This window comes from Azolla caroliniana, unplaced genomic scaffold, assembly GCF_043228905.1.
Source record: "Azolla caroliniana isolate FFs.n. ecotype wild unplaced genomic scaffold, voAzoCaro1.0.p SCAF_4, whole genome shotgun sequence".
Lineage (NCBI taxonomy): Eukaryota > Viridiplantae > Streptophyta > Polypodiopsida > Salviniales > Salviniaceae > Azolla > Azolla caroliniana.
The window spans coordinates 7605070-7620442 of NW_028230439.1; positions in this window are offsets into that span (position 1 = coordinate 7605070).

Below are 15373 nucleotides of genomic sequence, written 5' to 3' on the forward strand. Positions count from 1 at the left end.
CTGTCCGACATGGCTCAAAGGGACTTCTCCGACGTGCATGATTGGGTGAGGAGTGTCGTCTCCGGTTTCGACTACTCATGGTTGATCCAGTTTTTCCAAAAAGGAGAACCACTCTTTGTGGCGCGACGCACCGTAGTCAACATACCAGACTTCCTCCGATTTGGAAGTGGTCTTCTTCATCGAGTTTGCCTCGTGCTTCATCACCAAGGCTGGCCCGTTACTGTTCTTGGATCCTCTCGATCCCTTCGCGTAGTGCGAGCTTTGCCGGCCATCCTTGCCGGCCTTGCCAGACCTGGATTTGTCTGAATCGGCAAAAACTTTTGCCACAAGACCAACATTCCGTTGCTGACCTCTCTTGCCGTCTTCCAGTGTCGCCATGACTCCCCCTACCTGTCATGATATGGCAAGACTCGAACCCATGAACTTATGCTACATGGGTCGAGCTCTTGACCATTAGACTATACATTGTAATACATAGAATATTATTTTCATTTATGTTTTATTATAGAAAATTGATGTATATCCCAGATTTCTCTGGAACATTCTAGAAACTTCAGGAGTATTCCTTAGAACACTATAAAAGGAGGCACAAGGCATTATTTCGAACCAAATCGGTTCAACGCCAGTCTTAAGCCTTTTAGCCACCATTGTATATTCTCTTCATATAATACATATCTTTCTTATCATCACTCTCTCTCTCTCTCTCTCTCAATCTCTCTCTTTCTCTCTGTCTCGCTCACTTCTTTCTCTCTCGAAGAAGTTCCACACCTCTCATAGTACTAATCCTTCGTTTAGTACTAATTTCTTCTCTGTCTCAGTACTGTTCATGACAGTTTGAACCAATTTTCCCTACCTTCTGTCTCTCTCATTTCCTACTAATCTTTTATTCCTCTTTTCTTTCATCCCATGGCCACTGTTAGCGCTGAAGAATATCAATCTGTTTTCTCGGAATTTCAATGCTTGAAGGAGAAGTTCCATGCTTTGGAACAAGAAAACCAACGGTTGTTGGGGGATCTTCAGCAAATCTCCTTAGAAAAGCAGCAAACGCAACAACAACATGGGGAACTTGCGTTACGCGTGCAACAACTCGAAGAAACCATCGTAGCGATGCAACAACAAGGGCCCGGAACACAAGGGATTCATAAAGAACCCAAGATTGGCCTTCCCACGAAGTTCGATGAACGTGATCGCAGTTTAGAGGGTTCCTTAACCAGGTACGATTAGTTATTCAAATGCATCCTTCCCGATATCCCACCGATGCATCACGAGTGGGTTTAGTAGGCACTTTATTAAGTGGCTCAACGTTGTCATGGTTTGCTCCACTATTAGAAAAGGAATCTCTGTTACTCAACAAGAGTTTCTAGGTGAGTTTAAAGCATGTTTCGGAGATACTGACAGCATCAGGACCGCAATCAACAAAATCCGGTGATTATGCCAAGGTGACCGTCCAGCCTCCGCATACGCTGCAGATTTTCGCCTACTCGCCGCCGATATCCCTTGGGATGATCAAGCGTTGATGGAGCAATTCCGTTATGGTTTACGCAACGACGTCAAGGATTTACTATTGACCTTCCCCGAAGAGCCAAAGTCCTTAACAGAAGCAATCAATCGCGTAGTGAGATGTGACAACCGCCTCTTTGAGCGACGTTCGGAACGACAGCTATAGATGCCGAGGGCAAGATCAGAGCCCACCTACGCCTCAGTGGTAGCAAGACCTTTTCCGAGGGAGTCATATAATGCGCCTCCAGCGAATACTCCAACTCCGATGGAGATTGACACTACACGTCGTCGAGGGCCATTATCCGAAGAAGAAAAGCAGCGACGCCGTACAAATCGACTATGTCTTTATTGCGGTGGACCAGGACATATCGCAATAAATTGCCCCCATAGGCCAAGAAGATAGGTAAACCAAATAGTCGCTAGTTCTAATTGTACTAAATCCGAGCCTATTTCAGTAGGGATATCTGATAGTCCTAATAGTACTAATAGTACTAATATCCCAGATCTAGCAAACAAATTTGATGTCCTTAGTCAGTTAGAAGAAGAGTTAAACGACTAAGTCCAGCCAAAATAGGAGCCGTTTGGTTGGACAACCCTAGATCTGTGCAGCCCATTAGTGGTTCCATTCCCTCTAAGCAAGTTAGTGATGTGTTCGTAGCCCAAGTAATAGTTAGTACTAAAAGTACCCCTCTAGTACATGTCCTAGCACTCCTAGATTCCGGAGCTAACTCTTGCTTTATGGATAAGAAATTTGCTCAAGCTCATAAGATATCCCTAAGAAAACTCCAGTGTCCAGCCTCTGTAGTAGTCATTGATGGACGTTCCATTGCTTCCGGAAATATCATAGAAGAGTCAGAGCCCATTAATATTGTCCTAGATAACTTAGCATGTGTAGTATCATTTAATATTATTAGTATCCCAGAACATCCTATAGTTTTAGGATTACTGTGGTTCGAGTTACATAACCCAGACATAGATTGGAGAACAAGAGAAATCCGGTGTCGACAAACCCAAGGGTCAACTCAGAAGATGGCAACCATTTCGCTACGTAAGTTGCATAAAGAAGGGCGCAAGGAAGAAATGTTCCTCTTTGCAATATCAGTAAACCCCTCCAGCACCACTAAAGAAGAATCCATCGATCAACTTCCAGAGAAGTATCGTCATTACGCCGATGTGTTCGATAAAGTACAAGCCAACACACTTCCTCATCATCGACCGTACGATTGGCCCATCGATTTACAACCGGGAAAAGAGCCGCCATGGGGACCGATCTACAATTTGTCACCAACCGAGCTAGAAGTCCTTCGGGCCTATATAGAGGAGAATTTGGAAAATGGTTTCATTCGGCATTCGAAATCTCCAGCCGGCGCGCCCATTTTCTTCGTCAAAAAAAAAGATGGATCGCTTCCTCTCGTTGTAGATTACCGTGGCTTGAATAAGGTTACAATCAGGAATAGGTATGCTCTTCCCCTTATCTCAAGTCTTTTAGAACGGATCAATGGTGCCAGGTTCTTCACGAAGATCAACTTACGGGGAGCATATAACCTCGTACGGATCCGACCAGGAGACGAATGGAAGACCGCGTTTCGCACCAGATATGGGCACTTCGAGTATACGGTCATGCCGTTCGGCCTCACTAATGTGCCGACAGTCTTCCAGCACATGGCTAATGATATATTTCGAGATCTATTGGATGATTGTTTGATCATCTATTTGGATGATCTACTGGTTTATTCAAAGACCCAAGAAGAACATGATTCTCATGTACTATTAGTACTAAAACGACTTCGAGAACATGGTCTGTATGCAAAGCTGGAAAAATGTAGTTTCGGGTACAACCAAGTGGAATTTCTCGGCTACATCATTTCGTCAGAAGGCATCTCCATGGACCCAGCTAAGGTCAAAACGGTGGTAGAATGGCAGACTCCGCGTTAGGTGCGGGATGTGCAATGCTTCTTAGGCTTTGCCAATTTTTACCGGAAGTTCATACAAGATTACTCAAAGATCGTTCTACCTCTCACACAACTTACCAGGAAGGGACAACCGTTCATCTGGTCTGAAGAAACGGACATGGCTTTCGAGAGTCTTAAAAAGGCATTTACATCGGCTCCAATTCTAGCTCATGTCGATCCGGAAAAACCATTCATTATCGAAGCTGACGCATCAGATTTTGCATTGGGGAGCATTCTGTCACAACAGGGGAATGATGAGAAGCTACATCCTGTGGCTTTTCACTCACGCAAGTTTGATGCCGCCGAAATCAACTACGAAATTCATGATAAGGAGCTATTGGCAATAGTGGATTCTTTTATGCAATGGAGGCATTTTCTGGAGGGATCCTCTCATCCAGTCACCGTATTTAGTGACCACAAGAATCTTGCCTACTTTCAGGATGCTCGTGTATTGAATCGACGTCAAGCTCGGTGGGCCCACTTCCTCACGCGTTTCGACTTCAAAATTACATATCGTCTGGGGAGGCACCAAGGGAAGGCAGATGCATTATCACGGCGTTCGTATCTAGCACCCCGTCCCGGCGAGCCAACTTTCGATAACCAAAAACAAGTCATCTTGGGACCGGCACGACTACAAGCAACACAGATCTTTGACATGCTTATGGATTCCCGCGTTATCGATACCATACGTGAAGACTTGAAGACAGATGCGTTCGCCCAAGCTATACTAGCACAAATTGATCCCTCTCGAGCGTCGTGTTCACAGTCGCAACCACCAGGTACGGACTATCGGCAATTCAAATACCATGATGGATTACTCTTCTTTAAAGAACTTTCGTATGTTCCTAATGGTTCTTGCCGCCTTCGAGTAGTACAAAACTGTCATGACACATATACAGCTGGGCATTTTGGTAGTACTAAAACATTACATTTAGTACAATGAACATTCTGGTGGCCCTATATGCGACAATTTGTCGAGGATTTTGTTCGAACTTGTGATACATGTTGCAGAGCGAAAATGCCAAGGCATCATCCATATGGTTTATTAGAACCATTACCAATTCCAAGCAAGCCGTGGCAATCCATTGCTCTAGATTTCATCACAGATCTTCCAGTCTCTAAGGGGTTCAATGCGATTCTAACGGTGGTCGATCGATATACGAAGATGGCTCATTTCTTGCCATGTACTAAGGAGATCTCCAGTGAAGACACTGCCGAAATTGTCATGCGTGAAGTATGTCAGCATCATGGACTTCCCGATAGTATCATCAGGGACCGTGGACCCCAGTTCGTGTCAAAATTCTGGAAGCACCTTTTTAACATGCTCAAGGTCACTTGTAACCTCTCCTCCGGCTACCACCCACAAACCGACGGCCAAGCTGAACGAACAAATCAAACGTTGGAGCAGTATTTGCGGTGCTTTCTCAGCTATCATCAAGATGACTGGGCATATATTCTCCACTTCGCCGAATTTGCCTATAACAACTCTATCCACGCATCCACTAAAGTTACGCCATTTTATGCTTATACGGGATGTCACCCCCGGTGGAGTGTACTTGAAACCCCAGAGATGTCCACAAATCCGTGCGCGGAGGATCGTTTGGAGCAGTTACGCAAGATACAAGCGGATTTATCTACTCATCTCCAGCAAGCTCAACAAACACACAAGGTCTACGCGGATCGTCATCGACTTCCATCCAGTTTTAATATTGGAGATCTGGTGTGGCTGCTACGACGACACATCAAGACTACTCGTCCATGTGAGAAGTTAGATTATCGGCGATTAGGTCCTTTCCGTATTATTGGACAGATTAATGATGTCGCTTTTCGTCTCGATCTACCTCCTCAACTTTGGATACATCCGATGTTTCATAGTTCTCTCCTCGAACCCTACCACGAGAGCACCATCCCAGGACGCCTTATCCAACCTCCACCCCCGATCGAGCTTGAAGATGGACCTGAGTACGAGGTTGCCGCCATCCTTGATTCCAAGATTGTTCGCAACAAGCTCTACTATCTAGTCGATTGGCTAGGATATAGTCCCAACGAGCGTACTTGGGAACCGAGAGAGAATGTCACCAATGCTCGTGCTCTTCTTGAAGACTTCCATCGTCAATATCCAGACAAACCGGGTCCTCAATCCAAAACGACTCGTTACACTCGTCGTTTTAAAAGGGGGATAGTGTCATGATATGGCAAGACTCGAACCCATGACCTTATGCTACATGGGTCGAGCTCTTGACCATTAGACTATACATTGTAATACATAAAATATTATTTTCATTTATGTTTTATTATAGAAAATGTATATCCCAGATTTCTCTGGAACATTCTAGAAACTTCAGGAGTATTCCTTAGAACACTATAAAAGGAGGCACAAGGCATTATTTCGAACCAAATCGGTTCAACGCCAATCTTAAGCCTTTTAGCCACCATTGTATATTCTCTTCATATAATACATATCTTTCTTATCATCACTCTCTCTCTCTCTCAATCTCTCTCTTTCTCTCTGTCTCGCTCACTTCTTTCTCTCGAAGAAGTTCCACACCTCTCATAGTACTAATCCTTCGTTTAGTACTAATTTCTTCTCTGTCTCAGTACTGTTCATGACACTACCTGTGGAAGTCCTGGAACTGCTGTCGGCACGTTCTCTGTGCCTTCGTTCTTGCTCTTGCCGGCCGCCTCCATTGCGTGCCGACCCTCCTCGTCCACCACGCCCACGGGACCGATCTGCCTCCGTGTACAGCATCCGACTGTCAGTGGGTGCGCTAGTTGACGCACCAGCGTGGTTCTCCTCTACAAGGAGCATTGACTGTAGGTCGAAAAATGACAACGTATTCTCCCTTGTACACACTGCCGTTCGGAACACTCTGAACTTAGCCGCCAGGCCCCCAAGACAGACCTGTACCATCTCGTCTTCCTCTACGGTAACGTTGATAGAGGCAAGTGAGTCACAGATCTCTTTGATCCGGGCCGTGTAATCACCACCGACATGTCCTTCTATCGGACATTGCTCAACTCCTGTCGGAGTTGCAGCTTCCAGGCTGTAGTGCTCGCGGCGGAAACCTTCTTTAGGTTCCCCCAAGCCTCCTTCGGCGTCTTGGCGTCTCGGATGTGGCTCAACAGCTGGTCTCCGACACTGGACGCGAAGCAGTACATCACTCTACTTGTCGATTGTTCCCACACTGGGAAGTCCTTATGTGCCGCATCAGGTGCTGTTTCGTTGGCTCCTTCGACAAAACTCCAGTAGCCATGCCCAAGTAGGTACTAGTGCATCTTATACGACCAAGATGCATAGTTGGATCTGTCGAGTTTCTCCACAGGGAGCGAGCTAGCCATCCCTCTATCCATCACTTCTCTGTCTGCTATTTTACGACCTATTAGGGTTTGCTTTCAAGCGTTTTTCGGCTGCAGAGGAGGTTCTCAACCCTCGCGCTCTGATACCATGTAAACGATTACTTGCGGACGCGTTAGAAAACAGAGAAAGTAGGGAGTACGCGAGAGAGACAGAGAGAGCAGAACGTAAAAGCTATATTCAAAACCGATATAATTACTCTGTACATACAATTATGCTTAGTAGCATTATTTATACAAGTCCTTGTGGGACTGACAGAAGTACCGCGTACTTCAATGCTGACACGAGCATCTGACACTTACTACGAGACTATAATTGCATAGTAGTCTACACTAATACTAGGCTTCCGGTTACTGATTGGATCCGGCTAACCGGCTCCCCAGCTCACCGGCTTTGTTGCTTGCTGGCTCGGTTGCTCACAACTTACCGATCCATCTCGCTTGCCGGCTCAGGCTTATTCAGCCGATCCGGCTCTAGTTGAGCTTCCCGCTCAACACTTTTATACTCATGCAAATGCTTTTGGTAATTCTCTTTATCCTTAACTACATCCAAAACCATAAGGCACTTTTGAGGTTCACGACATTCTTTATCAAACCATTTTTTCTTAAGTTTCTTGGTGCATTTCCAAGATGTGCGGTTGGTCGAAAAACATTTGTTTGTACATGAGAGAATGACATTCTTGAAAGCTTCCCATTTGCATTCTAGTGTGGCACCATGTTGTATCTTTGTCATTTGTAACATATCCTCAACCATCTTGGAATACATGGGTGCTCAAGTGTGGTTGTTTACTATCTTCAATAGCCTTCTCACAATCAAACCTATGCATACATTTGAGATCAATACATAAAGGCCTATGATCGGATTCTAGTGAGAGAGAGAGAGGGAGAGAGAGAGAGAGATATTAGGGGAGAGAGAGAGAGAGAGAGAGAGAGAGATGATAACAAAAGATATATATTATGTGAAGAGAATATACAGTAGTAGCTAGGAGGCTTAAGACTGGCATTGAACCAATTTGGTTCGAAATAATGCCTTGTGCCTCCTTATATAGTGTTTTAAGGAGTACTCCTAAAGTTTCTAGAATGTTCTAGAGAAATCTGGAATATATATCAATTTTCTATAGTGAAATAATAAATCAAAATAATATACAATGTATAGTCTAATGGTAAGGGCTTGCCCCATGTAACATAAGGTCATGGGTTTGAATCTTGCCATATCATGATAGGAAGTAATGAACCTCCTTCATATGTGTCATCTTGAATTCATAGGAAAGGAGGGATTTCACCGTGTTGATGTCCACCAAATGCTCACCTCCAATAACCAAATCATCCACGTATAGGATGATGACAATCGGGCTTCTAGAGTCATTTTGTACGTAGAGGGAGTTGTCAGATTTTGACATTCGAAAGCAACTTTGATGAAGATATTGCGTAATCTTCATCACTTGCTTAAAAATCGAGTGTGGTTCTTCACACACAACATAAAACAATAATAGTGAAGATACTATTTTATATCTTCGTACAAAAAGATGGATGTCTTCAAGACCTTTCGAATGCATTTTACTACATGTGAAATTGACAACTTAGTGTCAAGTTATGTGAGTGTGAAATTTGAGAAGAAGAAGAGAAAAACAAAACTGTGAGATATCCCACATAAATAGGACAAATCACGATCCCATAGTATATAAGCAGAGACAGAACTTATTACTTTTTGTCTACGACTAGAGCACAAAATGTTCTTGGGCTAAACTATGGCTTAACTCCTCGTAATGGTTTTGGGAAACTGGAAACTGGCAACGATACCGAAACTGAAACCGAACGGACGGCGACGGAACCGGAACCAGATTTAGAATTGGACGGACAGCGATGGAACCGGAACTGGAACAGACAAATGGCGATGGAACCGAAACCAACACCGACATCGGAATGACGGACGTTGCCGAACCGGAACCGAATGGGGACGACGATCGAACCGGGACTGGGTCACCTCGACGATGAAGATCCTGAGCTCGATCACCTCGACGATGAAGATAGTAGGACGGAACCTACAAACTTGAGTTATGTACACGAGGACGTGGAGGAATCTGATTGATCACCGTAACCGAAATCTCACACTCTCTCTTCTTGGCACGTTGGAGGACATGCGGTTTGGTGGGGGTGGATGTCGTAAAGATTTTCGCCAACGGTGTGAAAATTGAATGAAATGTACAAAATCGAGTGTGGTTCTTAACACAACATAAAACAATAATAGTGAAAATACTATTTTATATCTTTGTACAAAAAGATGGATGTCTTCAAGACCTTTCGAATGCATTTTACTACATGTGAAATGGATAACTTAGTGTCAAGTTATGTGAGTGTGAAATTTGAGAAGAAGAAGAGAAAAACAAAACTGTGAGATATCCCACATAAATAGGACAAATCACGATCTCATAGTATATAAGCAGAGACAGAACTTATTACTTTTTGTCTATGAGTGGACCATAGAATGTTCTTGGGCTAAACTATGGCTTAACTTCTCGTAATGGTTTTGGGAAACTAAAAACCGGCAACGAAACCGAAACTGAAACCGGATGGACGGCGACGGAACCGAAACCAACACCGACATCGGAACGACGGATGTCGCCGAACCAGAACCGAACGGGGACGGCGATCGAACCGGGACCGGATCACCGGGTCGGATGCAGACTGGATAGACGGATCGATCAGATAGGTTGATCGCGACGATTTCGGTGTGAAACGAACAAAATATCTAAACTAAAAAAAAACCTAGTACAAGTTTGTATAAAAAGAGATACAAGCAAGGCTTGAACCTTGCACCTCCAAGATAGGAGGCAATAGACTTATCACTAAGCTAAGTCATTTTCTTAAAAATGTTTTTTCTATCATTATATTTTTACATGTAAATTCTCATATTAGAGCTTGATTGAGTGACATGGTTATCATGCATCACATGTAATGCATGAGCGCCAAATGGCAAACATGCATCACATGCATCACATGCATTCCATGCATTGTATGCATGTCTTGTAGCCTCACATGCATCATATGCATGGGGGCGTCTATAAAATAGTGGATGAAGAAGAAAACAAGGGCGATGTATGAATCAAGAAACTAAAAGTAAGAAAATTCGCTATCCAATTGATGTATCAATCTTGTTCTTCAAATCTAAAGTCAAGAGTTCAATCTTAATCTCTGTCTCAATCTAAATCAAACGTTCTATCTTATCTCAATCTCTCTCTCTTTAAACCTAACTTAAATCCTCTCTCGCTAAAGCTAGTGCAAACTTTGAGTCCTTCCGGTCCAGAACCCCGGCGGTTCCACCTCACGATCCGCACGTAGTGACGAATCTTCACGACAACGTTCTTTACATCCATCTGATGGAGGTGCCACGATCCACCTTTTTGTTGTTGCGAGTGCAATTACGGTCGGCACAGTCGTCATCTTTGCCACCGGGGCAACTGTCTCTTCGTAGTCAACTCCATGTCTTTTCGCTAGGAGTCAAGCTTTGTAGAGGTTTATGGAGCCGTCATCGTTATACTTCTCCGTGTAGATCCCTCTGCAACCGATCGCCTTCTTGTACGGTGAGTGGGGGACAAGATCCCATGTCTTGTTTTTGGAGAGTGCTTGCATGTCCTCATTCATCGCTTCAACCCATTTGGGGTCCTTCGCAGCTTCAGAAAACGTTTTCGTCTCTCGTACTATTGCTACCTTCATCATAAAGGCGTAATGGTACGCCATATACTCATCGTAGACGAATCAACTTATCGGGTTCTTTTCACGAGTGGATCGGCGGAGCTTCTCGTTTGTGGATAGTAAGGCTTTCTTCGCTCCATTTCTCCAGATGTCAAGGCCTTCGAACTCGCTATCGAGGGAGTGAGTCGATTTGTTGCCATCGAAGTGATCGTCTTCATACTTCGGCATTTTCGCCTTCCCCTTGTCCAGCTTCGGACTCGGCCAATATGTGCTTTGATCGCTCGGAGGGTCTTGTGGGCCAGTAAGCCTTGTCGTAATTGAGCTTTCTTTGAACATGCGTGTGAGTTGATCTTCGGGTTCTATGTCTATTTCGGCGAATTCCGGATCGAGCGGAATCAGAGTTGAAGTGGTCTTTGGTGCGTAGCAGGATATGGACTCGTCGAAAACGACGTTTCAATTTACTCGGGCTTTTCGAGTCGAGGGGTTATAGCACTTGTAGCCCTTTTGCTCTAGTGAGTATCCTACGATGATACATTTCTCGGACTTTGGGTCGAGCTTTTGTTGCTTCTTGTCGGGGATGTGCACGTATGCAATGGAGCCAAATATCCGAACATGTGATAGGTTCAGCTTCTTTCCGAAAAAATTCTTGTGCAGGGTAACCTCATGCACGCCGGATGTTGTACACTGATTCATTAGGTAGATGGTTGTGTTCACGGCTTCTACCCACAACGACTTCGGCATGTGCTTTTCATTCATCATGGCCTGTGCTACTTTGAGGATGTGCCAATTCTTTCGTTTAGCCACTCCGTTTTGTTGTGGCGTATGTCGTCATGAAGCTCTCGCCGAATTCCTTCTTTCCGTAGAAACGCCAAAAATTCTTCGGAGAAGTACTCCTTTCCTCCATCCAACCAAAGACATTGTACATGTCAACCCGTGGCTTTCTTGACTTCATTCTTAAATTTTTGAAAGTATCCGAACACTTTGCTCTTTTGCTGCATGGGATAGATTCAAGTGTGTCTGTAGAAGTCGTTGATGAAGGCCACGTAGTATCCACATCCGCCGAATGTAGCCATTTGAGCCGGTCCCCATACATTGGAATGAATTACGTCAAGTACGCCTTTGCTCATGTTTTGCTCCTTCGGAAATGGGTGCTGATGTTGCTTGCCGAATTGGCAAGCGGCACACACACCTTCAATATCTTTCTCCTTGAATGTCGGGAGCCCGATGACGACTCCTTTCGATTGCATTGCCTTGAGCTTTTGAAGGTTGATATGGCCAATCTGCTTTTGGCATAACTCTATGTCAGAATCGTCTTTTGTGCCCATTGCGAACATGGCCGATTTCATCTCGTGCGAGTCGAGAATGAACATTCAACCCTCTCTTCGTTCGCGAGCGATGAGTTGGCCCTCTTTCTCGATGAAGCAATCGCCTTGATTAAATCGTATTTGCATCCCTTGCTCAACAATTTGGCTGGCGGAGACCAAATTCTTCGTAATGGTTGGTACATGCAAGACATTCTTAATAAAAGTTTGGTTACCTTCTTTGTCGAATGGGACATTGTTGATGTGTCATATCATATGCGTAGTGTCGTGTCTGGTTTCGACATAGCCGGGTTGGTCCAGATCTCGAAGTTCTCGAAACCATTCTTGATGAGGACGTCATATGGTTCGAGGCACCGGAGTCGACGAACCATACGTCTTCCGGACTAGATGTGTTATTCGAGGTAGAAGCTGACATAGAATTTGCTCTATGTCTCATCACAAAAATTCCACCATGATCATCATAGTCGGAGTTGGTGGCGTAATTGGTGAGTTGTCGGCTTGTGGAAGCCGACTCGCGCATCTTCTTACGACACTCTTCTTCGTGGTGATCGATTTTTCCGCAATATCCGCATTCGACTGAGCTTTGTCGGCTCGGACCGAAATGGAAGCTCCCCCTTCTTCCGAAGGTTCTTCGATGCCAAAATTGTGAGTTGTTTTTGTAAGTCGGGCCTCGTCCGCCTCGTCCTTGGCCAAATCGGCCTCTTCTTTGGCCGAATCGGCCTCTTCTTGCACGACTGCGTCCTCTTCCATCGTCTGAGTGTGAGTAAAGCATGTGGCCTTCCGAGGCGTTGCTCCTTGTTCGAACATGGTTTTCTTCGACAAACAATATGGATTGATGATCGAAGAAGGAGGGCGGATTCTCCTGTGCTAGTACGACGGTCCTCATCGTGCCGAACCGTGGTGCAAGGCCGTCGAGGCATATTACTCATCATCGTCCACATTGATGTTTATCAAGCCGAGCGAGTCGCAAAGCTCCTTAAGCTTCAAGGTGTAGCTCGTGATGGACATATCCCTTTGTTGGATGTTGTTCAACTCTTGGCGGAGTTGAAGCTTTCTCCCGGTTGTGTTCGCGGCGAAAATCTTTCGTAGATTCTCCCACGCTTCCTTTGGCGTCTCGGCTTCTCGAATGTAGCTGAGCATGTGGTCATGCACACGTGTCTCCAAGCAATACATCACTGGGCTTACCGCTTGCTTCCATGTTGCATAGTCGACGTCTTTCGGGTCGGGTCAGTCTTCTTGTGCTCCTTTGATGTAACCCCAATAGCCTTGGCAAACAAGGTATTGGTGGAACTTGTACTCCCAAGATGCGAAGTTGTTTCGATCTAACTTCTCGCTAGGGAGAGTGCTCCCTATTTGAGTATTCATTGTCGATAAAGATTTCTTCCTTCTTTTCTTTTCCTTCTCTCTCGAATACGAGCTATGTAGTCGCACTACGATAGCGATGGACCGGTTCTTCTCGAATGTTGGCGTAGAGCACAACACACGCAGATGGGCTAGATCGAGCTACCAAACCGCTCTGATACAATGTAAAGAATCGGAGAGAAAACACAAGGTAGATTAGATAGAATGGAAATAGAATATACTCAAGATTCACATAGTATGTAAAATTCGTGTTCGTCTGGCATAACATTCCTTTTCCTACGTTGGAAAACGAATGCGAATGTTATTCAAACATTCTTGTGTTTTTTTCCCATTTTTTTAATGTTTTTTTCCATTTTTTAGGCTTATTTACCTCATAATAAATAGTTAATCCAAAAGTATGGTATTTATCATTCTTTGAGGGTGTTTTTCTTATGCGAATGATTGAAACATTCACGAATGCAAATGCACGTCTGGTACGTATGGTTCATACTATGCTCAAGAAGAAGAAGATGTATATTCGCAAGGAGAATATGAAATACAAAAATGTAGCATTACAAGGAGTCACAACCAACTTAGTATGAAGTAGTAGAAGGGTGCTTTATATGTAGTCACCCTCTCTCTTCATTAACTAATGTTACCGGCCGGCAAGGAGTCCAAAATACGGAATTAATTATATATGGTTGTAAATGAGGATAGTGTGGACGGACGGACTGGAAACGGTATGCCGTTCTAGATCCGGACGGATCCCGAATAGGTGCGAGGGGCACCGTTTTGTACTACGGGCCGGAAACCTATTTAAAGGCCCGGACCCTATTGTAATGAGCGGATAATTAATAGAGCTTATGATGTTTGTACTTCTGTCTTGATTTCCGTTCTGTAATCACTGTTATATCTTACGCGTGTAATTAACCAAGCAATCTAATCGTGTAACCTACGTAAGTCGGTGTAATCGTTGAATCTTAATCCTATGCCGTAATCACCCTTTGGTGAAGTGTCTCCGTGACACCTTGTGTTAGGCCTTGTCCGGCTAAGCGAATAACACAGTTTTGGCGACCACGATTCCTGCTTTCTCGCAGCGAACGACGGTAATGGATGACTAGACCAACGCACGACTTGGTTACAGACCGAGCTCGACGCATCGCCGAACGGCAAAGACGGCGTGAGACTTTCCAGCAAGCAGCGCAGGAAATTCGCTCGGATCGTTCGTTCTCCAACGAGATCCGGAGAGTCGCGGAGGAATCTCTCCGGTTACGGCAAACTCGCAACCAGGACGACGGAAGCAGTCTAAGTAGTCTCCGGGAAACCGAACGACTCCTGGAGGCGCTGGCAAGCGGAGAAAACGAGGCAGAAGCCTTTTCAGCCTACGAATCAGATTCCGAAGGGGGATACAGCGTGCACACGAACTACCGGAGCAGCAACGATACCCCCGGCGGCCCGGAAGACGACGGGTCGGATACCGTGCCGACTCCAGAACCGGAACCGCTCAACCAGGGCTACCCGGAACCGCAAACGGAAGCCGTCAACCCACCAACACCGGAAGTGGAAGAAGCAAAGCCACCAACACCAACGGTACCGGCAGAAGAACCGGAAGTGGAACCGGAGAAAGAACCGGAAAAATATCAACAAACGCCACTAAACCGCGGCTTAATACTGGACGACGACATGCCGTTCCAATACTCAAAGTACCGCGATGATCCGGATGCGGAAGCGCATGTGGATGACTTCGAGCAGACATGGGAAGCAAATCACACGTCCCAGCGAATGACCCCGGAGGAAGAAGAACGCTCGAAGATAGCGGAATTCGGAGTCACGTTGGAGGGACCAGCGACACGATGGCGGCGGTCGCAGGACCCGGCGACCATCACAACATTTGCGGAATTAAAAGCAAAATTCTTGCATTTTTTCCACAAGGAAGTCGACCAGACGACTATGGTGGGCCTGTTTTATACGATCCGGCAGGAGGCAGGGGAAAGCATTCCCCAATTCGTCATCCGTTTCCAACGAATGCATAGCCAGCTTGCCCGTGCACCCCCGGAGGAGGAATTACGGACGATATTTTTAAACGCACTCCGGGAACCGTTACGCACGGTGTGTACGGTAATCGACTTTCGAGGATGCACCATCGATCAGGTCATTGACCGGGTCAGAGAAATGGAAAAGACAAGCTCATGGCTTACGCTGGGAACACTG